This window comes from Scardinius erythrophthalmus (genome assembly GCF_964197995.2).
Source record: "Scardinius erythrophthalmus genome assembly, chromosome: 18".
In the NCBI taxonomy this organism is placed as follows: domain Eukaryota; kingdom Metazoa; phylum Chordata; class Actinopteri; order Cypriniformes; family Leuciscidae; genus Scardinius; species Scardinius erythrophthalmus.
The window spans coordinates 17150141-17176472 of record NC_138238.1 but is presented as its reverse complement, the minus strand read 5'-3'; the positions used below and the strand labels follow the sequence as shown (position 1 = coordinate 17176472).

At 37.9% G+C, this 26332-nt stretch overlaps 1 protein-coding gene across 1 annotated transcript in view; it reads right to left on the bottom strand.

The window, feature by feature from the left end:
- nme2a (NME/NM23 nucleoside diphosphate kinase 2a) overlaps positions 1 to 24648 on the bottom strand; it is a 34450-nt gene extending 9802 nt beyond the window's left edge. Inside the window, exon 1 of the mRNA XM_081393442.1 lies at positions 24581 to 24648. The gene's annotated coding sequence lies outside the window, so the exon portion shown is untranslated. The remainder of the gene's footprint in view (positions 1 to 24580) is intronic.
- Positions 24649 to 26332: the final 1684 nt, after the last annotated feature.

Genomic DNA, 26332 nt, shown 5'->3' with positions numbered 1-26332 from the left:
TTAACACATATCTGAACATGCAATCTTCTAGTTCATCATGTGTGTAGAATAAGAACCACTAACTAAAGGGACATGATGGCCAGGGCTCTTATTTCCACAAATCCTTCCTTCTACAGAATATGTACTTATCTGACTAAATGGATAAATAATCCTCCACTAATCTCTCCAACAGTACTAGATGGTTTGTATTCCATGCTCTATTTTTACCAGGGCTTAAAGTATAAGGATTAAATGAGGTAGCTGCAAAGTGGTGGTCTGAAGTACTGCCTCCTTAACTTTGATTTAAGTCACTCTAGATCTTGTCCTTTCTCCTTCAACAGAAATGTTGCCCCCTTTTCAGTTTTAACTGCTTTAATATACATCGCTTGTCTAAATAAGTATCTTGTGTATCTTGATATTTTTTTGTTAGGATACCCGATTAATGTGGCAGAATGTCAGCCAATCAGCACAAAAGCATTATGCAATGCTCATTGAGGTCTAACAGCTCTGGGGAGAAAATGCAGGAAATATTAGCAAGTAAAAAAAGTCTCTTGTGAATTACACAATTTTCTCTACTATCTTTTCCATTTGCTTATAATTACATTTGTACACCGGCAGCTTTATTCGGGTCACCTCATGTAATTGTAAATCACTGTGATTTTTTTTGGTGCTCTAATTTTCCGCATCATTTATTTGTCTGCGTTGTAGGAAGCAGAGTGCACAGAACCAATAATAAGCAGGTATTCTTAGTGTATGATTTCCTTTCATTGGAGACTTCATTAAATTATTATAGTACTCAGATGATGTCTGCTCCAAAGTTAGAAGACAAACCAGAAAGTAAATGCTTGCTGTTCTTGTCGGCTTGAAACTTTAGTATGACAAAATTCAGTATGACATTCACTTAGTTCCCTTTCGAGGAACATCTATGCTGCGTCAGCTGCTGACGCTATGGGGGACTTGCCCTCGCAGAACCCGGTGTCTGAGGCACGTGTACAAACACACCATACAATGGCCGATGCAGTGCGATCTGCGATGACGTCGCAAGATGGACCCCAGCGTATAAGAAGGCCGCCTGAGAACACGTCATCGGCTTCTTTGTCTTCAGGAAGTCGCTTGTGTAAGTGCTGTGTGAAGAAAGAAGAAAGGATAGAAGGTAGGCAGAATAATGGCGAGCAGACAATTCAAGCGTTGTGTTCCTCGTTGCCTGCGTTTCTAAACGCCTGGCTATAGTCACAAGCTGTGTGTTATTTGACTGGGAGTTCACAGTTCACATTCAGCCCTCGAGGGGGCTTGATGCATACATTGCAATGATTTCTTACTGAGAAAACTCCGCTCCCAGCTGACTTTATGAGTAAAGAGTCAAGTCGCTGAGCCCCACGGCTCTAGCGTCGCATTTGCTGAGGCAGCGCACAGGTTACAATAGTGAGAATCTCAGACGGAGCAGGTAGAGGAGCGTGATGGAGTTCCCCTCACCTCTCTCGTCGGCTCCATTGTCTATGTGCCAAAAGCGGAGGCTTGCTCAGCGGTTTCTTTCACAGAAAGCGAGGACTCATTGCTCGTGTGTGATTCTGATATAATAGACTTGGTGTCTGTAGAAACAGATATATTTAATAGATCTGTTTCCTGCTCGATACAGCAAACCACTGAATACAATGAGCTAGTGAAACTTATGACTCATATCACAGTCTGGGTTTAAACTGGCCCGGCTCCAGGGTTCGAATTACGGGGGAGCTAAGGGGAGCTCGGCTCCCCTGAAAAGGACCTGGGCTCCCCTGAAAGCCTACTTTGAGACATTTAGGGGGAGCTCTAAAACACTGTCCATTTTTTGTGTCGCATATAGATTTTGATTTTCTGTACATTTCTTGTACATTCTGTACAAGGGAAAACTCCTTTTCTCGAGAATATTGAAGCCTTTATTTTAAAACGCATTGCAGCAGCACAAGCGAGAGCATCAGAGCTCGCGCTGATAGGCTGTGCTGAGGCAACTGCACAAACCAATGGCGAGAAAGCACAAGCGCGCGATCCAATAGGAGCGCTTGGCACCCTGCCAGACTCTGCGCGCCAAATAGAAGAGTATAAATACAGAGAAAACTCGCCATATGACAGATCTAATCGACTGAAGCGAAAACACCTGACGTGAGAGAAATAGCACGGCAAGGCAACGCAGTACTCGTTCCCTTATCTCTAGTCTAAGGTAACCAAGGTTACGTAAGTAACCAAGTACGTTCTGTACTGTTTACTGTAAACCTATTGATTTAAATGCCCGAACATGCACCAAAAGCGTTAAAGTCAGTCAGGGAGGATCGGAAAATAGGGCTCCCCCGAAAGCCACTTTGTAATTCGAACCCTGCCCGGCTCAAAGTGTTAGACTATAGAAGGTCGTTTAGATGAACGATATCTGCGGAGTCATAAGTGTGCAGCTACAGTACACTGAGCCTTCCCTTTCTCCGAGACCTGCACAACAAAGTTTCAGGTGCTTGGAGACATCCATACTCTACCTGGGTGGTCCATTCTGCTTCGAGCAATTTGAATGTAGAGGGGCTGAGCGAGCAGGGTTATGGGTGGATGCCTTGGGTGGAAAGGATTTTAGCGAATTACCTTTCTCCGGGGACATCCTCATCACTGAAGGCTCCTGTTTTGCCCTCTAAACCATGTCTGACGGCATCGAGGTTGGTGGGCAGAGCGTATGTGGAGGCTGGGCAGACTGGTGGAGCTCTGCACTCTATGGCAGTACTGCGAACTTACCAGGCAGATCTGCACAAACCTGGATCGGGGGAGGGTTTATCTCCTGAGGTAGTCACTAAACTGCGTATAGCCACAGATCTACAGTAGCTCTCTACGTCATCAAGCAGGCAGCCCACTCTATTGGCCGGTCCATGGCTGCTATGGTGGCAACAGAGAGACATCTCTGCTTAATTTGTCAGGGATCAAGGAGTCAGATAAAACTGTCCTCTTTGATGCCCCTGTCTCGCCCTCTGGGCTGTTTAGCACTGCTGTTGAGATGATGGTGGACAGGTTTAGAGAGGCGAGAACGTAGTAGGCTGCCTTCGGGAAGTATATCCCTCACTGGGTTCAGGCCCCTGCTAAGTCATCTCCCTTTTCACTAACAAATTCCTGGGGAGAAGTGCGGCTGCCCCTCCTCATACTCCGAGGAGTGGGGAGCAAAGGTGGAGCAATACGAGAAAGCCGTACGTCGGGGATCTGTGGGTGTGGCAAGACCACCCAGTGGTAAACGAGTTCCTGGGAGAAGAGCAAAAGGGTGGCTAAGGCTAGCTTTCCTTTTGAGGAACTGGGAGCCAAGCAAAAAGGCCACACACAGTTCTGGGTGCTGTATAAAAAAAGACAAAAAAAAGTGAGTTATCGAATGGGGTCACAGCTTAAGCTCTCACCCCCTTTTTCAGTCCTTTCAGCTCCTCGTAGATCGTCTGTGCCCTTTCCAAGAATGAATTCCTGGGGAGAAGAGCGTGGCTAAAGCTAGTTCTCCTTCTGAGGAACTGGGGGTGAAGCGAATTGTGTCACACACAGATCTGGGTGGTCCAAACTGAGCTTTAGTGCTTAGATCAGGGGTGGGCAAACTACGGCCCGCGGGCCACATGCGGCCCGTTAGGCTGTTTAATCCGGCCCGCCGAGTATTTAAAAAAATTGATTTTATTATTAATTTTGCCTTTTTTCTTGCAATACTTTGCGTTTTATATATATATATATATATATATATATATATATATATTGCGTTGCATATATTTGACAATCGGAATATCAGATATTGCATGCCATAGCTAACAAATGTAAAAAAGGAAAAATGACATAAAAGCAGATCATCATTCATTCAGCGCTGTTGTGGCTGCGGTGTGTCACGTAACAAGCAATGACGCGTCACCATGGAAACCAAACAGACAGCGACTTAAGCGCATAGACTTGTTGCACGTTAATGTTTTTTCCTTTTTTGGAAACTCAATGAGAAAAAAAATGTTTGGTAACCGCTTGCACACCTTAGTTTTTCCTTTGATTTGTCTGCTATTTAGTTTCTTTGCTCCTCTGGATTTGTGGATGTATCCTGCCCGATTCCGTTTACCGACCTTTATCGTCCGGCTTCGACTACGCTCCCCTGTCTGCCATGTACAGAAACCGTTTTTTTTTTTCATTAAATGTTCTGATCTCCCTTTGCCTTTTATGTTTTATTTTATTATTCTTAAATAAATTTGTATATTCGTTTATTTCCACAAATGTATGACTTTTGGAAGTGCAAATTGCCATTCAGTTTTAATAAAGTTGAATTAACGTAACCTGTAATTTTTACTCTTCTAAGTGTACACTTGCAGATGTTTTGTTTCTAATTTACTGTTAGGCCATTAAATAATAATAAGGATAAACAATATTTAAAAAGTATAGGCTATAATTATCTAACATCTTTAAAAATTAACATCAAAACATAACATGCTAAATGGGGGATATCTAGCATAAAAAAATGTATTGTCAGAATGTCGTCTCTCAGTTGTTGAATTTCGCACAGACATTGCCACAACATTGTCTGTTTGCTCAGCCCGATCTTGGTGCGAATACCATGCACGAATTGTATTTGTAGTGCATAATAGCCTATGTTTTCGCGTGCATATGCACTTTATGACGTGTAATAGGCACGCACTCCACACCCCTAATCCTAACCAAGGGGTTTACAGTGTGTAGCATGCACGAAAAAAACCAAAAAAAAAAAAAAAACCTTTTTGGCATATAAATGGCACGAGAAATAAAATTTGTGGTATAGATACGCACTTTCATGAGATCGTGCTTCATAATCTGCTACTGGGCCGGCCCTCTGTCAAGTTTTTAAAACCCAGTGTGGCCCTTGAGCCAAAAAGTTTGCCCACCCCTGGCTTAGATTGTTAGATTAAGAATAACAAGCATGCATTGGTCAGCATGCTGTAGTTGGTACGACGTCCCCATAGCATCAGCAGCTGACGCAGCATAGAAGTTCCCTCGAAAGGGAACGTCTAAGGTTATGTATGTAACCTCTGTTCCCTGAGAAAGGAATTTAGATACTGCTTCACGCTGTAGGCTTCGGGCATGCCTGCACGTTTTCCTTCAGACAATAAGAATCTGATGACGTGTTCTCAGGCGCCCTTCTTATACGCTGGGGAGAACCTTGCGTAATCTCATGCATAATACAGCGCAACGATTGGATTAAAAGAGTTCATTCCTATGAATAATGCAGAAAAAATCTCAGAAAATGTTTATATAGACACATATTCTCCAGCCACGGTAGCCAATCACCACACCGAATTTACACATACCTCACTTTTCGTGACGGTGCGAGGGGGCAGGGAAGTGATCGGCTCTGAATGCATTTTCAATCGCTCCAAAAAACGAAGGAACCCCCCCCCCACTTTCCTCTTTACAATAAACTTAGTGCTATTGATGTTTTCATGGATGTGGAACCTACATATCTGTTAACATCTCAACATTTTTATTTTGGGGATTCATGACCAACTATAATACTTTTGGCTCTCCAGTGGTCAAAAAATAAAATTGCATGTGTCTTGCGGAAGAACATTGCTTTGGTTGTGCTTCGGCTCTGCTCTTCTTCTAAAATATAAATGATTGTTATAGATTTATCAAAGCATATTCGGGTAAAGTAAAACAAGATTTGGAAGGTGGATTCTTTTTTTTTTTGGATGATTTCCCACTCTCCCAGTAGCCTAATGACGTACCTATATATATATATATATATATATATATATATATATATATATATATATATATATATAAAGTTACATTTAGCTTTAAACAACAACAAAATATTCCATTAGCAACAGCTGCTCTAACACACGGCCATTATACACACATAGATTTTCAAAAATAGGGTTTAGTGGATTAAGCGAGTATGACTTTAGCCTACAACAAGTGTTTAACATTTTCTGATATCAGCCAACAAACATTCCTTTCAGCACCAAAATAATAATTTTTCAGCCAGTAATTATTTTTCTAACCCCCCCCAGCCCTGATTCCACTTAAAGCCACACGAGGGAGGTGTATAGGCAGCGCAGTCATTTCAGATGGTTTCATAGCTTCATTCTCGGCCTGCCAACAAACACATATTATTGACAGAGCAATCTAGCTGTAGATGGATCCTCATTCAGTTGCACCCCTGCAAGGATGAATTCGGGAGAACTTTAAATGAGGACTACCATATGGTTGGTAATTTACTGTGATTTACATATAAATTGATATAGAAAGAGATCCCATCCGTTCACACTTAACTTTCCACTTGTTCTCCTGGCTCGTTTTAGTCCACTCGTCTGGAAACGGGTAGTTGGGCACAAGTTTAGAGCTGAGCCTTTTAAAAAATCTGATCTTGTAAGGCATGTGGCGATTAGGGCGGGAAAGAAATTCAGTGCTACAAGCTGTTGCTGAGATCACCGAAACAAAGGTTATTATCATATTTACAGTAATAAAACCTTGTCATATTTAAATCATTAAACACTAATATATGATACTATTGGAAGATAATGTTGTAATGATTGATTATACATAATTGTATTTGGTTCACATCTCATTTATTATTATTTCGTTTTATGTCCTACTGGTTGATTTGTTTTATTTTTATTAAATTCTTTTAGAATTTCTTATTAAAGCTGTCTGGAAGGCTTTTATCATTATCATATCAGTTTTTTTTATCTTATCAAGCTTTTTTCTCTGTAGTTTTTGCTACATTTCAAATCTTTTTATGTAAATATTTTATACTCTTTTCCCAGAACCAGACATTAGACTCTTAAACTATTTAAATTCATCATAAAAATATGAATAATTGCATGTTTAAAACTATGATGATGAGTAAACACCTCTGAAATAGTTGTATGCATTGCTTTATGGGACAGGTGATCTGGGTCGTATATGGCATATATATATATATATATATATATATATATATATATATATATATATATATATATATATATATTTTTTTTTATTTTTTTTTATTTTTTTTTATTTTTTACAGTTGCTGTAAAACGCCATGACCAGCATCAATCTGGTATTATCTGTTTTGTGTTTCAGGCTTTTTTATTCTTGCTGATTGGAAGTAAGGTGACATTATGAAAATGCACTTATCCTCCATTTCTGGTGACTTGATGGACTGAGAAAGACATTACATAATTTCTTGTAAGCTATATAACCAAAACCTTTTAAGGTTTTTTTTTTTTATTGACTGTTGGCTACAACTCAATTCAGTGGTGTCAAGGCTGTAATGTGATCATTGTTTTATCAAGGCACACGTGATCCAAGTTAGCCATTACACTTTTTACAATGGTAGAGCTATGGACCCTCTTAACTCCCAATAATAAGACTCTGATATAATGCTTACAGTTATTAGGGTGCATTCTGGGTTGTAAGGGTTTATAAGCAAAGCATTAATTGGTGCACACTTTGAAAGTATGACATCCAGATAACTTTACACTTTATTCAGTGTACTGTGAAATCTATTCTTGTTGCATGGCTGTGTTAGGGTAATTTGTTTGAGTCAGATTATTGTCATGCCCAGGGCTTAATTTGAGCCGGAACACGCCGGAACATGTTCCGTCACCTCCGACATTGGATCCGGAACCTTTTTTATTGGATCCGGCACCTCCTGTGTCACTAAAATTAATTGCCTAAATGAAAAAAAAAAAAAAAAAAAAAAAAAAAAATACTGTTTGTGTAGTGTTCAATGTTTGTGACACGTCTTGCGCGCTTGTTGTACGAGTTGAGATTGCTGTTAGCCTCGACCGTTTCACTCAGGGGAAAAATATCAAAAAGACAGTAAAGTTTGCTTAACTTTTTCAAATACGCTGGACAGTCAGATCCCAAACAAGCAAAAATCGTTTCCGCTGATCAAAAAGGAGACCACGGTGGACACAGTAGCCTATATCGACATAATATCTCATAATAATATAATATCATTAGGCTTATTTATGTGCATTTCTCTCTATAAGCGCGTTCACACGGAGATGGCGATCGTCAACTTCATCTTTGCAGCCGAGTCGACACTTTTAGAAAAAACACTTGTTTATTAATAAAAATCAATACACGCGTCACCGGATTTACAGATGCACGCACACATATTATTTCGAAATAACGAGATATTGTGTTGAAATAACATTATTATTAATAGCCTACATCTTTTAGAATAGGCCTATTTGATTGAATGCTGAATGTTGCGCTTGTTCAATTTAATAAAATGAAAACTTTAATTGTGATCATTAACATAGGCTAACTGAATATTAAATATTTAGTGGCCAAGTTTTGCGCAGCTCCCCGTCAATGATCTAGCACCCCCTCAGCACATGCGTTAAAAATTCTCTGGCGCTGTCCCTGCAGAGAAGCTAGGCAGTGTATTTTTTTTTTTTGTTCCGTTACCTCCAACCCCCGTTTTGAGTCGCCGGATCCCCCCCCCCCCCCTCCCCCTCTGCGCTCCGGGACCTCCCACTTTACAAATTAAGCACTGGTCATGCCTTAAATGTGAAGTATTTAGTGCCTTCCAGTGGCAGGCCTGAGAAACTTGCACTGACAAAAGGCGGTCATTGTGACACTGTAAAGTGATGACACTATGGAGCTATGTTTAAAAATAAAAAAAATAAAAAAATCATAGGTATAACATTACATTCTCAGCTCGGAAAATACACTAATATAACAAGAAACGCCAGAGACCGGAAATGTAAAGGATAATTCCACTATGAGTTGGGCGACTTCTGCATTCAGGAAATTTTTGGATATTTGTGCATCAATCAAGTCAAAGTATACAAGTTTATTACAAAAGTGTCCTAAAATATTATTATATTAAATTATTTTATATTATATTATATTTTATTGCATTTAAAACAGTTCTCAAATCTTGTTGGCTGAGAGCCTTTTCCTGCCATGCGATATTTCCCCAGTATCAGCACTCGTTCCCCGTTTCAGCGTTTAGCCTATATCACTCCGCTTGCAACATTTCTCACAGAGAGTGTCATGTCGGACGAGCAAACCACCATAATTTTACAAATACTACAGTAATCTTTTAGGCGAGAATGTAGGCTAGTTATTTAGACCTCAAATATGCAACCTATATATAAACATAGCGCATTATTGACAATTTGTTTAGATGTTTTTGAGATTGAGCTCCAGAACGTCAGCGGCCGTTCAGCGCTCATGTAGGCCTAGGCTACACGCAGAGAACCATGGAAGCATAAGGGTAGCAATATTCAATTTGAAATGTAATATGCAAAATGACAATGCAATATGTAAAATGACAATGCAATATGTAAAATGGCAATGCGTTTCTGTATTTAAATTTTCCATTACATTTGTGCAACGTTTGGTGCAAAACGAAAATGATAATTCAATTATAGGCTATAATTTACAATTTACCATTTCATACACTAGTTTTAATATGTAAATTGTGTAAAAAAGTGCTTCGTTTGTGCTGTAAAAGTTTTGTTTGTTCTGCTTCGGTTTTTAAAATATTAGACCGAATTATAGACGATGATGTTACCGGCCCGACCTGCTCCAAATTCACCCAAAATAGGCTCAATCGTTTGTGCTTCGTTTGTGCCGGTAAACGTTTATTTTGTGCTGCTTCGGTTTCTTAGATATTAAAATAATATGTAGGCTATTGGTCATTCTGAGGTCACTCAGCCCCTCACATGCTCCAAATTCATGCAAAATAGTCTTGTTTGTTTATGCTTCATTTGTGCTGCTTCGTTTTTTTAAATATTAGACTCTGAATTATAGACGATGATGTCACCAGCCCCCGACTTGCTCCACATTCACCCAAACTTCACGCAGTGATTGACAGGGTGGGAGGGGGCGGGGACGTGATCGGTTCTGAATGCATTTTCAATTTACACATTGAATTTTGCTACATGCATTGTGGGACATTTAATGAAAATGCAATCGCACGTGTCTTAGCTGTGAGTGTAAAATGTATTAGGCTACAGAAATGATTAGATATGTTTAACATGTTCAAGCAAAAACTGTAGCAAAATGATATTTTTTTGCGTGAACATGTTAAACATAATCATTTCTGTAATACATTTTAATTTTAATTTAGCAACTTATAAAGCGTTAAAATATGTATTAAATTTACATATTAAAACTAGTGTATGAAATGGCAAATTTAAAGGGGTGGTTTACTGCCTTTTTTCTTAGCTTGATTATGTTTATGGGCTGCAATATAACATGTCTTCGTGTTTCGTTTGTTAAAAAACGCCTTATTTTTCATAAATTTCACCTTTATTGTAAGCCGCTTCCTCCTCTGTCATTTGAACGACCGGTTGACTTCCTGATTCTATGAAACCACTCCCTCAGAAAGAGGCAATGAGCTCAGATTGGTTAGTTCGGCTGGTGTGTTGTAATTGGCTAAACTGCGTCCGGAATCTTCACGCCCATTACCTTTACGGGCGACAGTTGCATGTGCTCCGGACCCGGTCAAATGTAATGGTGTCAATATTGCCTCATCAGTTTGAGCCAGAATCAGACCCAGAGAGCGGTGATGAAGAGAGTCAAGCAGAACCTCCGCAAACACGGCTCTTACTAAACGTTTCTGAATGGTAATTTTTTTTAATTATTATTATTTTCTCAAAGAATTCCCATACGCTGTTACTTGAAAATGCTACTGCTGTTTGTTAGCTTTTGAGATACGCTTTCCCCCTGATTAAACATTTAATATAACTGAATACATGACTGAGTAATACCGTTTTTTAAAGATATTGTTTTATTGATAGAATGAACAACCGTTTAACTATTCACAACACTTACCGGTAGTTTACTCAGTTTGTCGTTTTCTTTAGGTGTACATGTGATAACAGCAGCTGAAGTTCGCTGTTGCGATAATTTTTTGAAGTTTGTACACGTTTCTTATACACACAAAATAACATCGAACTAACTAGCTACTATAACCAAACAGCTTTGGCATTGGTTTGCGTTCTTGATCAAATCAAAAAATTACGTCATAAAGTATACATGGAAAATACGTTTACAAAATTTGTACATATACAAATTCGGGTCCAAAATGTTTATACGCATCTGTCATATACTAAAGCCAGCGCTGGCATTTTTTTACATCCTTGATAAAACTAAAACGTACGTCTTAAATTATACAGGCAAATACCTTTAAAATGATTAAATCTTACTTGCAGGTTGTGGCCTCTGGTTTTAAAGCTGTAACTGCTTCATGTTGGAGTAATAGTTTCTTGTTGAATCCGACATTGAACTCGTGTAGATTCTGGAAGCTGTCTTCCGTAAAATGCGCAGCACAGAGAGCTAAACTACGATTGTAATTGTCAGGAACATAATCAAACTTAAATTTTAACCATTGTTGACGAACTACAGCGTCTGTAGGAAGCCTGAACACAGAAGACCTGACAGCTACAGCTCTCCACTATAACTCCTCCTCTTCGACAGCAGAACATGTTCCGGAGGGAGGGTTGATGTAAATGTATGGGTTAGTTACGTATAAAACCCGGGAAGTATCTCGTTGTAGTCCCATTCGAGTCGTTTTTGTAGGCATTAAACTTCCTGATTTTTAAAAGACAATATCTCTGCTTACGTTGAACTTTCAGCGCAGCAACTTTGCAGATACTGTTCATGCACCAACAGCAACATTACACAGTATTTAAAATGAAAAAAGTGAAATAGCAATCAACCACCCCTTTAAATACGGAAATGCATTGTCATTTTGTATATTACATTTCAAATTTAATATTGCTACCCATATGCTTCCATAGTGAACCGCTTCATCTCTGCCAGTCCTTCGGGAATTGGCCGCTGGCTTTTATGTACATAGTTTAAACATGAGGTATTTTTCATTTTGGGTAGGCTATATCAAGTGGGCAATCTTTGGTCTTATTAATCTATTTTTCCCAGAGCAAATGGCAAAGGGCAAAGATAAGTTTCATAACTTTATATTTAACTGAAATCCTGTACTAGCGTTGCTGTTTTAGCTTCTTTTGACTGAACTGTTTGTTTGTGTTTATTTCCTGTTGTACAAACTTTTTACACTTTTATAATGGCTAAAATTGTTTATTTAAATATTATTTTCAATAATTAGAAAGGGTGTGTGGGTTAGTGTTTGTGATTTCGAGTTCAGTGATAGTTACATTGTTACACCATTAGATGGCAGCTAAGACTGTCTTTATGAGTAAGTCAGGAGCAAAGACTTTTATATTGAAAGGGACTTAAGATTGTAAACAATAAGATGCAACTTACAAATGAATTGACTAGCTGTCATGGACAATCCCCTTAACAGTTTCAGGGACAAAGACATCGGGACATTCAAACTGATTTTGTGATTATGAGCATGAGATTTACCTGAAGAATATCAACTAAATGTAAGTAATGCCATTACTTAGTCGAGCTATCTCTCATAATACTCTACTACATCAGTGGTTCCCAAACCTGTCCTGGGTTGTCCTGTCCTGTTCTAAACCCATGTGATAATGAGCTGATGAGTTAAATCAGGTCAGGTGTGTTTGATTAGGGAGACAAAGAAAACGTGCAGTGTTGGGGTACTCCAGGACAGGTTTGGGAACCACTGCTCTACATAACACAATATGCTTCAATTAAGCGACTAAAAATTCCTTCGTTACTAGTTCTAAAGTGACGTTTTAGAATTATTAACAGAAGCTAGGGCTCAACTTTTAAACTGTCAACTTGAGATTTGAAGTAGTTCTGCACAAAAGAGACACTGTTTTAAAGACATTGTTGTTTATTTACCCACTTGTGTCGTCGAACTGTTGTATAAATGCAGTATCACACTCGTAGCTGTGCAATATGGCTGTATATCAGCATGCTGTGATGACCTTCGGCCGTGCTGATATACAGCCATGCTACTCGCACTGTGTGATATTGCTCATATATTATTATTTTATATCATTATATATTTTTTAATATAACATATTATATAGGACAAAGGCAATTTTTTATTTATTTATTTAAACTTAAAATTACCAATACAGAATATTATTTGTGGAATGTATTGTGACTTTTCAGTAGGGATAAATGCTAAATAAGGGTGGTTTCATGAATGTATTACCAACTGTGATTGCACTTTTTAAACGATAATGCTTATTGTTATATCATGCACTGAGAGTTTTGCTGTGGTGTTCAGACAATCCATCTGTGCTCTGTCTGTCTGTATTTGCTCGTGTATTCCCAAAAGTCAGAGAGTTTTACAAGGAAGGTGAGTAGTCATGCCAACAGCTTAATTTCTATCACAACGGCCTACTTTACGTCCAGACTGATGCAAGGAAAAGATTATATTTTTGAGTAACACATCTGAGATGAGGGTGACTGATGCGGCACAGTCAGAAAGCTCGAACACAGGAGCGACACTCTGATATTTTCAACACTTTGATAAAGTTGTCATGCCAGTTGCAAGTTATCAATGAAGCTTAAAGGAGAACTCCGGTCAATTTTAACATTGAGCTCATTTTTTTGTACATTTGGAGTGCTGTCAATACAGAGAACAACGACAAAAATCGGTGTTGCCTACACCGAGTTATTCTATTTTTAAAATTTGCACCCTATTGACTTCAATGGGGCAAGTAGTAAGCCTGCTTTTTAGCCTCTTAACATCCTTTAAGTGTCATTACAAGTGCACAGAAAATGTGAGTGATTCCTTCCGAGTGAACACGGGTGGATCTGACTGCAGTAGATGTGAAAGATATTAATAAAAATGAAGTTAATTCAGCCAGCGCTCATACCTTTGTTTACATCCTGTTTTCGGTGGAAGGCCATAGTAATCGATTGTCGAGTTCACGCACATAGGTTTAGTACCTATGATCACGCGCGTGAACTCGACAATCGATTACTATGGCCTTCCACCGAAAACAGGATGTAAACAAAGGTATGAGCGCTGGCTGAATTAACTTCATTTTTATTAATATCTCTAACATCTACTGCAGTCAGATCCACCCATGTTCACTCGGAAGGAATCACTCACATTTTCTGTGCACTTGTAATGACACTTAAAGGATGTTAAGAGGCTAAAAAGCAGGCTTACTACTTGCCCCATTGAAGTCAATAGGGTGCAAATTTTAAAAATAGAATAACTCGGTGTAGGCAACACCGATTTTTGTCGTTGTTCTCTGTATTGACAGCACTCCAAATGTACAAAAAAATGAGCTCAATGTTAAAATTGACCGGAGTTCTCCTTTAATGGCCTGGGATCTTCATCACACAGTTAGGAACTACTGAAATTGAATTGTGCGTGTGAGATGGAGAGAAGTGAGCGTGGAGGTTAAGGATGTGATTTGAGAGTAAATGTCATTTTGCATGATGATTGTCAAGTATATGTGTGGCGCAGAGTCAGATTTACATAAAGCTAAGTGGTTATGCTACTTGTCCAAGTAGGAAATTAAATGATTGACAAAATGTTTTATTTAAATTTGAAGTATTTTTATTCATTTTGACAGGACTGTAATATAATAAATCTTGCCTTTTTTAATACTTTATTGCTGCTAGTCTTAAATTGTTTAGCCCAAAATTAACATTTTGTAGTTATTTACTTGGTTTCACTGCCATAATCTGTTATTTTTCTGTGGAACTTTTTAAGAATCTTCATGCAGCTCTTTTCTGTAAAACGTTTTAGCACCATAAAAACAACACAATCAGATGTCATTGTGGCTTAATTCGTATGAATCTGTACAATCTCATTTATATGTTTTAGTATCTGCTTACACCCCAATGATGGGTATGTTTAGGATTGGGGTTAAGGGTGGACCTTCATGCTTACTTTTCCCCCTTATAATCATGTCTTTTACATGATTCGCATTTTATGAATTGATTCGAAATTGCCACCTCGAAACAGTCACATTTACCTGTGAGATTAGGTTGCTAAAAATGATACACACATCTTGTATGACTTCAGAAGACTTGAATAGCACACATTTCCAATAGCTAGTAAAAGGCAGAAATTTGAATATTAATTTGAGAACTCTAACTGGTTCACTGAACTGCCAGACTCTGTGATCCTTTTGAAAGTTAACAGCTCACTGAGGGGAGATTATCAGTGATTTTGATTAAAATATTACCTTTCATCACACAAATGTATTGTATGACTTCAGTTTGGGTTTTTAAACTAGTTTTATGAGACAAAGGATGCATTACATTGATCAAAAGTGACAGGAAAGACAATTCTAATGTTATTAAAGATTTCTAATTCAAATAAATGCTGTTCTTTTGAACTGTCTATTCATGAAATAATTAAAATATTTAAAATATTTCGGATCACAGAACAAGGTCATATGGTTTTGGAACGACATGGTGAGTAACTAACAGAATGTTATTTTTGAGCGAACTAACCCTTTAAACTCTTTTCATGTTGTCTCTATTACAAAAATAATATATTTTTTACAGTTTGGAAACATGACTTCCAAAGAGTCAACTAATAATAGAAGCCTAATTCTCAACTTTGTTTGAACCTGCTGCTGTAGGAGTAAAAATCTCAGGTTCCCATCTGTCTTGGGACTTAGTTTGACAGCAGAACTTGCTGAATCCTGAAAATTGGGCTGTTTTGGGATCTCGCTACAAACACAGAGTTAGTGTTGTTGTGAATCCCAAACATGAACATCAAGTCCCTGCTGAATAACTAAATATGAGAATTATACAGTGTGATTCACAAAGCAACTGACACACCACCTCTTCGTAAAAATGCACTACGTGAGAGTAAAATAAATGGCTTAAAGCAAGCATAAGCCTTTTTGTCAGGAAGTTCCAGTCTGGGAAAGGGTCATCGGGGCCACATGATTTGTCAAGGACAGAGGAGGTCTCCATTAATTTAACATTAACCTTCCTTCCCCAAACCTCTGCTTTTGTCTTCATTAGATGCCATGACGTGTTCTCCGAATAGCTCAGAGTGCCTGTTAGCAGACGTGGAGCATCAAACACCCTGTGAAGACTTTGCGTCTGTGAAATCGATTTTCCAGCTGGGTACGATGGAATACATTTTCATTGGAAAAGCGAAAAGCCGAGAAATCCAGTGAATACAGATATTTTCAGAAGCCGTACTTTAGCTTTGTACCCGAGCAGATAGTTTCATGGGAGCAGGTGTACTTTTTTCAGGTGTGGGATTTGTTGTGCCTTGTCATTACAGAGGAGCAATGGGAACTCAGCCATCACTGTTGTTCACCTCTCTTGTCATTCTGGGAATGGATTGTACAGGGATGAAAAAAACAGCAGACAGGCTCGAGATAGAAGGCTCAGTTGAACTGTCAGATATTCTGAGCCTCTCCACATGAATAAGACTCCTTAATGTTGGTAACCTTGAGGTTTGTGTTTGCTCTCCATAGAAACAGACTGCTGAATCTTTGTTCCCCTGGTAACCTGCAACGTGAGGCAGTCCAGCTGGTGAGAGTGGCATGCTTATTGGAAAAATTCCCCCTATACCAACTGAGCAAATAGGGTGACGATGATGAGAGAGACTGTAGGTGGAACCGCGATGACAACGTCTGAGGGAGAGCTTTGGCACAGTCTTACATTACATAAAGCCTCAATGTTGCTTAATATTCACCGCATCTCCGTCCTTCTGGCTCTGGGACTCTGTCTTTATCTTATTGAAGAGCTTATATTCTTCCAATTCTTTTCTTTGGATTCGACTTAGGATTTGACTGAGCAAAACTCAGCTGTCAGAACAGGAACAATGCATCTCCTTTAGGCAAAGTCTGCATCTCCTTTAGGCGACGGTATTGCATGACTGATGCACAACTTTGACCTCAGGGCTTGGCATTAATGCACGTCTTGCTTGTTTATTTGAACAAAAGCAGTAATGTGTGTCAAATGCACAAGATAAGTTCGACTAGTGTGTCTTCTTGTAGTCTTTGAAGTGAGGCGATGAGTCCGGACTCCTCAGAGGCCTTATCAAATAATGAAAGCGTTGGGGTTACAACATATTCAGATTGTCTGGTGAACACCCAACAGATGCTGGTTTGAGACAGCAGAGGGCAGTGTTCTCTTTCTCTGTCAGGAGAAGGCTGTTTGATTCAGTGGAGGTGTGTTTAGGCTGTGTAGCTGTGAGAACGTTAGCATTAATTAAAGATAATTTCAAAAGCATCATTTAGCAAGTTTTTCAATTCTAAGAGTTACAAATGGGTGATATTTTATTTTTGTAGATTTGTATAGGCCTGCATTAATGTTTTGGGGTCAGTAATATTTTTATTAAAATTTTTCTTACTTTTATGTAGCAACGATTTATTAAATTGACAAAATTGACAGTAAAGCTATGGGGTTATGTTAAAAAGATCTTCATTTCAAATAAATGAATACTGAAAATGAAAACAATCACGGTTTCCACAAAAACATTAACCCTTTCCCCACCAGCGTTTTTAAAATCCTCACAATCCTCTATGAAGACCATCATTATGTGTATGTTTTGGAGTGGCACACACATATAATATGTAAATGTAAATTCTGTTTGAAAAGCTTCTTATACGTTAAATGCATCCATTGTCAATAGCAGGTATTTTCTCTCCATGGAGAATTTTAAGATGTTGTGAATTAAGCCTATGCTTCTGTACAACGGATGAATCATTTTCTGTCAAGAAATTGTGTTTTCTGGGAATCCACAGAATTGCTTCTACCCTGAATCATTTCGTGTTGTTGTCACTTTGTAGACTGATCCATTATCGCACTCATCCCGCTAGCTAGAACTGTTGATCACTTTGTTAATTCACTGTGACAGAAGGCTTCCTGTGGTCTTTGCCTCCTGAGACCCTGTAATTCATGTTTGTCCCCTGTAAGCGACTCAAGATCTGAATTCATGGGAAGGAATAGCTTCTGGCCTGAAACCATGTTTTAATAAAGACTCCATACTGGGCTTTTCAGTGATATCCCATTTGTTTGATTAAACCTTGGCAGTCATTTGTCCTATCTTCTCAAATACTCACATGCCCAACAAATGTCCTGGACCGCTGGGTCTCGGAGGCTCCACTCTGTATTCCTTTACTTCATAGACATGATTTACTTGTGAATTTGGTTTATACTGCATGTAATGATATGTAAACTAATACTTAAAGACTGTTTAGTAGGGATGCACCGATTGGGAAATTCTGGGCCGATACCGATACCGATGTTTAACATAACAACTTGGCCGATGGCCGATGTCGATGCCGATGTTTTTTCTTTTTGTTATTTATTCCTTCTTTTGTGCCACGGAAACATACAAGTCTTTCGGCTCTTGATCACACTAAATGATCACAAATTCAATCAGACCAATTTATGAAACAAAAAAACCTTTAATGTCACTTTCTGGTTGACAGTTATAACCTTATTTATGGCAAGTTCTTTTTCAGTTGTTATGAAGAGCATATGAGAGAGAAATTTGGTAATCATTGTCTGACCCAACAAAAAAAAACCCATTATATTCACTTTATTTTTCGTGTTCGTTTTTTGAGGGAAAAAACACGGGTGAATGTTCATACCAAAATATGAAATTTTAAGAGCGCACGCGCTCTTCTGCCTCGAGCAGAGAGAGAGAGCCCCGGCCGCGCGCGCGCTCTCTCACTCTATTCAGAGCGGTCAAGCTTCCCCGTACTTTTTGACAAGCGCCCTTGACAGGGCGGCCAGAGCTTCTTTGCAGCTCAAGTCGGCGGCGGTGTGTACAGTTAACGCTCTATCTGTTGACGGCGCTGAGAGAAACGCTCCCGCCACTGGAAGAAGCGGTCGCCACCTATTTGTGTCCTCCTGCGCACCCATCAAAGCCGTGCAGAACGTCTTCAGCACTCGTGGATCGTGCATACTCCGCCGCTGCTTCTGCTACACACCATGGTCGTTCTTTTCTCGAGAAAAGGAGTTTTCTCATAGCGTTTGCAACGCAATACTCGTTCCCTTATTTCTCAGGGAACCGAGGTTAAAGTAACCGAGTACGTTCTGCCTTCCGTTCCACATGAGTCAGGTAACAAAACTGACAAAAATGTTTTTTATTTCACCCCAATGATGATATTTCATATATTTCTCACATTTCGATCAATATATAGGCCTATATAGGCTATAGTTTTAGCTATTTTAGAACAAATTATGAGCTTATTGGCGAATTATTTTTTTTTTTTTAAGTTTTGGGTGGGCCTGTTGAAAAGTGGGGCCGTGCCTGAGCTACAAGGACATCGTCTTTTAAAACATAACCTGCGCAGCGCGAAAGAGAGAGAGAGAAAAAAAAAATGCGTCATTGTAGGCCTACCCAGCACTTCTGAAAATGCACTTCCAAATGCGTCTCTGTCCCCAGCATATCAAACCAAACTGACACCCATATGTGACATCGGCGAATGTCATTTTTATTTCCCGATGGCCGATGGCAGTTAACGAGGCAAATATCGGCCGTTACCGATGTTCAGCCGATGCATCGGTGCATCCCTACTGTTTAGTTATATTCCATAATATAGTTATATTTAAGACTAATTATACTTTACAGTTATGTTGGAAATTATGAAAGATTAAGCAGCCAACTGTATTGAATCTGACAGCAGCTGCATCACAAAACGTAAGTAAATGATTTCATAACTCTTGCATCACGTGCAATAGCAAGTGGGCGTTGATATTGTTTCTAATACAATGACGCTAACCAATCATAACAGTGGCCATTTACTGACAAGCCTTAAAGGAGCTGACCCTTAAAAACTGATAATTTCAGACAGGTCAGAATGAAGGTTGAAAATAATAATTTATAATTTATATATATATATATATATATATATATATATATATATATATATATATATATATATATATATATATATATATATATATATATATATATATATATATATATATACAGTACTGTGCAAAAGTCTTAGGCATGTTAATACCCCCCCCCCCCCCCAAAAAAAAGGTTTTAAGTCAGTTATTTATATCTTTTGCTGTAGTGTGTCAGTAGGAAATATCAGTTTACATTTCCAAACATTCTTTTTGCCATTAATTGTAATAATCCAGTGAGATTTGTGTATGCACAAGGAGTCTGACAACAGCCGGTATGATCCGATCTCACCATCATCGAGTCCGTCTGTGATTACACGAAGAAACAGAAAAAACTGAGACAGACTAAATCCAGAAGAACTGTGGGAACGTCTCCGAGATGCTTGAACAAACCTTCCTGCAAAGCTACCTGAAAAACTATGCACGTGTACCTGGACAAAAGCCGTTTTAAACGCAAAGGGTCGTTACACCATATATTGATCTGAATTAGTTAATAGAAGTTAAATCATAAATAAATTCAATTTGTGATTTTTATTTTTGAAAGCATTCTCACTTTACAGCATTTTAACACAAGTGCCAATACTTTTCACAGTACTGTAGCTTTGCAGGAAGGTTTCTTCAAGCATCTTGGAGACGTTCCCGCAGTTCTTCTGGATTTATTCTGTCTCAGTTTTTTCTTTTCATTCAACAACATGGTTCTATACAACTATTTGCAATAAAAAAAAAAAAAAAAAAAAATTCACACAAAATCAGTTTAGTTTACATAAAACAATAAATATATCAATATTTTTGTGGATCGGTTTGTTATTTTTCAAAATTCATCTGCACATCCCTAGTCAAAAGCATTGTTAAAATCATCTGGAGCTTCATGAATGACATCTGAAGCCTCTGCTCAAAATTACATTGTAAAATTGAAATGCTTGCCACTTGTTTGTTTTTATAAATCAAAGCAAGGCTTTTTGGGAATGTGCTGTATGAAATCCCAGGGGTCATATAGTTGGTACTTTTTCATGTTGGGGCAGAAATATGGCTGCGGTGCTCTTTAGCTCTGCCAGAGCATGGCCTAGAGCGGCCCTCTGTTCTGTCTGAAATGAAACTGTCTGGAACACAGTTTAAATCCCCCTGTGAAATAAATCCTTATCATCAATTAGATGTCAAAGGAAAGTGTCTGACATCACCTGACTCTCCTAATGTCTCCCACATTAATGGGTGTCTTTTTCAGATTTCATCTGCCAAACCGCTTCAGCCTGCCTCTCTCCCTCTGTTTATAGACCAGCATGAATAAATGATGAAATGATAATACACAGCAGCAGAACCTTTTTTTCCCTCTCCCAGAGACGACTCTGCAGGAGACCGGGGACTTGCCTGTATTAAAATGCATTAACAGTAAATCAGGTCAGGCCCCCACTGCCTGCTATAGGTTTTTTTTTTTTTTTTTGCTTTCGAGGTGTGGGGCTGCAGGCAAACATCCCTGCAAGTAAACATGGCTGAGATTGGGATCGAATCAAGGGAAAGCTAAAAACTAGGATGAGTATCCACTGAGAGATACGCACTAAGTGTAGAAGACTCAAAACTGATTGTTTGCATCTGGAGACTATGATATAACCACTTAACAACAAAACAAAAAATGTTAGAGGGCTTAAGATCTAGTCTGTATGATGGTGTACACAGTATACTGTATAATGTTCAGTTTAGTTGTTTATGGTTGCCAAGCAACACTGAATCTTGCAGCACAACTGCACTTAAAGGCCAATTCACCGCACCAACAGACGCTTCGTCGGATCAGTGTGTTACGCCTGTCTGTTGGAGCTTGTTTTAGCAGATTGAACATGCTGAATCGGATTTAGAACGTCTGAGAAGTGATGTTCTGTAATCTGGTGACTGTCTGCGTCTGTCGGTGCAGTGTGAATTGACCTTAAAATGATGTATGGTTATTGAGTGTGTGTATCGGCTATTTTATAGATTTAGAGTCAGAAGTATTCATTTTTTAATATTAGTTTTACCGTTTGGCAGAAGTAGTTTAAAGCTTTTTTAGACTGATACCATACCTTTCGTTTGTCATATACATTCATTTGTAATCAATAATAATAGTAATTGAAACATTTCATTTGTATTCTAATTCACTGGATTGTCCTAAAACATGCAGTACTACATGGTTATTTAATATATCAACCATTTTTTGTTTACTGATATTACAATTTTGGCAAATAAGCCGCTAATTATTTTCATGCTGAAACCTAAATGGCTAATATTACAATTTTATAATATTTTGCCTAAAATAAATAAATAACTAAACTAAATTCAGTGCAAAATGCTACGTGAATTTTGGTATCACATAACATTAATCTCATTTTGAGATTTGCTAAAGATTACATTTAGCAGTGTTATTAATTTATTAGTGTTTTCAAAGATTAACTTATGTGAGCATTAGTTGGCAAAGTTAATCTTAATAATTTTAAAAATAGGGCAAAAGAGCACACAATATTTAATGGCAAAAACTCTTCTTAGCTGATAACCGATATGTTGCGCTTCCCTATTATCCAGCAAAAAAGTAACTACATGATGATATACAGTAGTGGCCAAAAGTGCTGGACATCACTTTTGGCCACTACTGTATATCATCATGTCGTTACTTTTTTGCTATAGGAAAATTTATATCTTTGCCCCTTTATTGAAATAATATATTTGAAGCATATTGCATATTGCATAGTTGTGCTTGAAGTCAATTGTTTTATTTCTGATAATGAATTGATCCAGAGACAACCAACAAAATATTAATAACTGATTATTGTAACCGACTCCTTTCACCAAGTGATGTAAAGTGCGATTCATTTCCGCGATCCGGTTCTTTCAGACAGTTTGTTTCAATAAACCGGTTAAAAAAATCGGTTCCTAATGCCACTAAGCATTTCTTTTCTAAAAACTCAGTGTCATGTAATGAAACATTCAAATTAAAAAACAAATATCCCCCCTGGACATCCCTTTTGCCCATCAAAAAATAATAAGAAAATATATTTTTTTTCATGCCACTCACTCATAGAAAGGAGCCATCTATTAACCAACACCTGTATGGAATTGACCATAAACAACTATGAAATGGAGATGTATGGAATTGACAGCATTCATATAAAAAAAGTTGATCCAAAAAAGTCAATGATGTGGGCTTGAATCACAGTGGCTCTTTTTGTCAGAGTAAAGGGTGCCTTTGGCTGCAGCCCAGCTGAGAATATTGAAAATACAACCGTCTTTTGGATGACTGGCTGTATGTAAGAACAGAGATTACTTTTCAATTAGCTGCCGGCGCAGATTCACAGTATGACCAGGGCCGGTTCTAGACATTAGGAGGCCCTAGGCAAAATTCATGTTGGAGGCCCCCCACCCCCAATAAAAAAACACTTGAAACAAATATGATTCCTAACCTTTTTATTTATACAACATTTAATTTTAAAAGCAGTATATTTTTACTTACACAGTACATAAGTTTGGACACATTACTATTTTTAATGTTTTTGAAAGAAGTCTCTTATGCTCATCAAGCCTGGATTTATTTGATCAAAAATACAGAAAAATAATATAGTGAAAATAGTTAAAATTTAAAATAATGGTTTTCTATTTTACTATACTTTATATTTCTGTGATGCAAAGCTGAATTTAGTGCCACGTGATCATTCTGATTTATTATGTTAGAAATGGTGCTTAATATTTATTTTATAACCTGTGATACTTTTTTTCAGGATCTTTGATTATTAAAAAGTTGTTTTAAAAAAGTCTTCACTGTCACTTTTTATATATTTAACACATCCTTGCTGAATATTCCTGTTTTTTTTTTCTCTGTATTTTTGATCAAATAAATGCAGGCTTGTAGAGCATAATAATAAACTTCTTTCAAAAACATTAAAAATAGTAATGGGTCCAGACTTTTACCGGTACTGTATGTACATATTAATCAAACTTTATCTAAGGTAATCTCTTTTTTGTTTAATGAAGATGTTATTGTTGTTGTTGTTATTTTGCTGTTTTATTCAATTTATTCACAGTTCCAGAATCCCACTTCAGTAGATGAGCATAAGTGATTTTATATTGCATTGCTACCTTAAATATGCTATACACAAATCAAGTGGAAGAGAAAGACACGATCGCTACTGAGCAGAAAAAAATATATAAAGTGATATTATTGGCGTAATGTCAGGAATCTAATCATCAGCAGAATTTAGAAGATAGACCCATAGATATGAGATCCTTTATTTGAAACATTTAAAAATGTTGTAGTGTGTTGGCTTTTTAACTTAGAATACAGACGTCTTGTCTTTTAATTGTGTAGCTTTTTTACTAGTCAGCTCCCGACGCGATGTTATTCATTGTACGCGCAAATTCAAAGCGTCGCGTCTTGGGCACGTTACGCTCGCGCTCTTTTAAACTCGTAATAAAGCGGTGAATGATTTTTCCAGAAATGACGCTGATCTACAGTACAAGTTTATATTTAGAATACATTGCAATCACTCCAAAATAGATGACGACAACTAACACATCCATGCTGTATGAGATGTGCTTCTTTGTGTGCTTATTAGGCTTTTGCCTCGCAGCACCTGATGGATGCGTTCTTTACACATACTTTCAGAAGCCGGCACCCGCTTTGTAACGGACACATTAATTGGTTTAACTGTAGTAATGTAACAGTCTATGGTTAAGATAAACATCGTCACTATTTTTAGTTAATAAATAAATATTGAAATAAATTGTAGATAGGACATTTGTACATTTTTTTTTTTTTTTTGTCCCTCTGTCTGGGCCCCATCCCGCCAATCGGGCCCTAGGCACGTGCCTAGTTTGCCTTTGCGTTAATCCGGCTCTGAGTATGACCATGCATTCATAGCTATTCATTATCAAACAGCACTGAAAACGCACATACCTGACTAATCCTAGAGGGCTGAGATAGGACCATCACTCCAAATCACATCGGCTGTTCGTCTTCCTGTCCTCAAACAGCTGCTGTCATGCAATAATAATCTGACATTCAATTAAGCTTGAAATCATTTAGTGAGCTAATTAAGAAGGAGAGACGTAGGGGTGTTAATCTGCCGCTGAATCATTACCAGTTTAGGGTGTAAAAACACTGCTGTAGCCACATTAACCAAATAAAAGTCAGTGCTCTTTTATTTGGGTTGTATTTATGTGTCCCATTAAACCTTTTTTAACAGTTCTACTGTAAACTCTGTGCCTCAATCCTTTACTGAACTGTAGTGCATCTCGAAACCCAGTTTACTATACTACATACTTGTGTACTGTGAAATAAGTGGGGAAAAAAACATATCAAATATATATGTCTGTTAGAAACTATTTCTCCAATTGATGATCAATTTCTCACATGGTGCTGATTGAGTTTTGCATCTGTCGGTTTGAAGATATTGCCCATTTTGCACCCCACGGGGTTGAGAGCTTTCTCTCAGATGCCACTATGATGTCTCCCAGCATTCTTTGTTCTTGTAATTACCTTCTCCCACCGTGTTTTGTTCTTGCAATGCATGATAACAAGTCGCAGTCTTGGTTTAGGAGTTGTGAGGAGATTTAAATTCATTCAAAGCACATTCATGTGTATTCAAATCTGTGTAAAATTATCAGGGGATATTGATTCATTTTCAGCATCGTCGTGATTCTGTATTAGCAGCAATGAGCGTCAACTGCAAATGGTCTGCAATGTCTTTTTGCCTGTAAAACTATGACCCTCATTTTCAGAATGAATTGGTTGTGCGCAAAGCAAAATTTACTATTGCGTTAAATATTCTGCTGTCTAAATGAAGGCCAATAAATGTCAACATGCATTATTCAAAATCCAGCAAAGGTATTATGAATATGGATTACAGGTAGTGAATTGCAGATTTTTCCTTTCATATGTTTTGGATACAATGAAACTGAAACATTTAACTGAAACTGGAGCTTGCAAAATGCATGATAAAACTAAAATGAATCAAGCACAGCCATTATCTATCCATCTATCTCTGTCATATAATTTTTTTTAGAAAAAGCAGATTATATGCAAAGAAGTGACTTGATTTGAATTGACAAAATTTAGTCCCAAGTAGGTGATTGTAGACAGAAAGTTTCCATTATATCACTTAATTTTTTCATTTTCAGATATTTTTTTAAGTGAAAATTCCTTAAATTATGACGTTCCTGCAGCTGTAGTTATAAACTACAAGGTATGTTATTGAGATCCAAACAATGACATTCATTATAATGAACATATGAAGACCATGATGTGTAAGAGTAAGTAAATATGTATATATTGTATTTTAACTCCATTGCAAATGAAAGACCTGTTACCAAAAGATGGCATGGAGCAATCAAGACTCCACAAACACCAATGGTTGGAGTTTGATTTACCTAAAGAAACTCATATATTTATATATAACTCCCCTCTGGCAAAGTTTGACAAACTCTATAATATAAAGAAAATGATGTGCAAATCTTCATAATTTTTAGGCTTATCTTTGAGTGAGGAACTGGCAGTATTTCCCTTGCTGGTGATGGTATCAGTCAGAGTCGCAGACCTAGTACCTGATGGTAATCATCAGCTGCTCTCTCTCTCTCTCTCTCTCTCTCTCTCTCTCTCTCTCTCTCTCTCTCTCTCTCTCTCTCTCTCTCTCTCTCTCTCTCACACACA